The sequence below is a fragment of the Nuphar pumila genome, chromosome 2 (assembly GCF_984573655.1).
Source record: "Nuphar pumila chromosome 2, dmNupPumi1.hap1.1, whole genome shotgun sequence".
Classification (NCBI taxonomy): Eukaryota; Viridiplantae; Streptophyta; class Magnoliopsida; order Nymphaeales; family Nymphaeaceae; genus Nuphar; species Nuphar pumila.
In genome coordinates, this window is record NC_143250.1 from 46,523,226 (window position 1) to 46,525,063 (window position 1,838).

General features: G+C 47.2%; 1 pseudogene; it reads right to left on the bottom strand.

The window, feature by feature from the left end:
* Positions 1–722: 722 nt before the first annotated feature.
* Positions 723–1,498, bottom strand: LOC149845410 (pectinesterase inhibitor 9 pseudogene; annotated as a pseudogene).
* Between the last annotated feature and the right edge of the window lie 340 nt (positions 1,499–1,838).

Sequence of the window (1,838 nt, forward strand, 5' to 3'; positions counted from 1 at the left end):
TTTATAACCCGGCACGAAAACCTGAATGCGTTGGCTCAGCCTGACATACTTACTGTCATTGTGCCAGGGCATAGCTAGGATTCATGTGAGGGGAGGGGGGGGATCAAACTATTTGCTGCAGTCTGGGCCGGACTAGGACTGAGCTGGGCTAGGACTGGGCTACAAAAATGGATAAAAATCTGTTTCATATGGAATCAGGGCTGGGCTAAGACTGGGCTTTTAAAATTATTATTATTTTTTTAACTGGGCCGGGAGGCAGGACTGGGCTACAACCAAGTTCTGCCCCCCCCCCCCCCCCCCCCCCCCCCAGCTCCGCCTATGGTGCCAGCAGCTTATAACTCCGAGGCTAAGACCTTTACCCCGGGGCCTATGCTAAGCATTGGCGTATGCAGAGGGGTGACGCTCATAAGAATCTAACCTTGACTGCCCGTTTAGCAGCCAAGCCCCCCCACCCCCACTACGCCAACCCCCTTGGGGCTTCCGATTAAGAGTTTAATCTGAAAACCCATCGAGTTCATCTCTGTATCTTCCCAGGCTATGGACACTCTCTGGAACTTCAACAGAATCATGGAACAAAGACTGGAATATGAATTCGAAGAGACCTGCACACACATGGGAGCTTGTTTCTCTTGACTCAAACCGGAAGTTCTAACAGCAAAATCCGAGAACAAGGGGAGAGATCATTGTTCACACACAACTGTATATAGTGTATTAAGATATAATTACAACCATTTGATATGTTACACGCATGACCATTACATATACATACTGCAAATGAGAAAAAAACTGACAAAGAAACACAACCGACCTCTTTCTAACTGCGAAAAAAGGGGACATCACAAAATCTCTAAGGCCCTACACTTGACCTTGAACTACTTTATTGACAAGAGCCAGTGCATTGCTGGTCACTTGGGCCACACCCACAACCTGCCTCCTCACCAAGGTCCTAGCGCTGCTAGCAGTCATCCCTATGGTTGCAAACCCATCCATGCAAGTATTCTGGTCTGTTAGTGCAGCACTTACCCAAGTTTTCACATTACTCATGTGCCACATAAACTGGCTTCGGCCCAACTGCTTTAACTCCCCAATGGAGAGATTGAGACGGTAGACCGAGTCGGCCATTGTGGTGATGCAGTCCTTGATTGCAGCCTTCTCTCGAGGTGTCAAATCCGGGGCAGGTGCAGTATGATGTGCAGAGAGGCTGGACACAAAATCGGCAGCTGACTTCGTGCGGGCCAAGCTGACTGTGAGCGCGGCTTGAGCCAGTTGGCGCCGACTTTGCTGCACCACCGGTGCGTAGGCTGCCAAGGATTGGAAGCATAGGACCGGGAAGAGCGTCGCCGAGCACGACGATTTGATGAACTGTAGTGCTCGTGCATGATTTGGAGATGGTGTTGCAAGGGCAGCTGTAGTCACGAAGAGCAGGAGGAGAAGAAGAAGAGAAAGCATGCTGCTGCTTCTGCCTTCCATTCTTAATTTCTTTGATCTCCCAACAGTACTTCTGTGATATTCTACTAATGCAATGGGTTAAGAGACCAAGTTTTATATATATAGAGAGAAAAAATTATGGGTAATTATGGCCATATATAATAATTGTGGTAACTAAAAGTGTGTGTGTGTGTGTGTGTGTGTTAAAAGTTGGATGGAGATAGCTAAAGAATATAAAGAAATCAACTTTATGGCCCTGTTTGTAATCAAGGAAGGAGTTAATGCATTTGGCAAAAGGTTGGTTAAACTACAGCCTGATGGCTGTTTGGAAACTGTTAGCTAGGAATGCATTTGGGATGAGAAATGCCTAAATGACATTGTCTTTACAGTAATTGACAGCTACCGCCTGG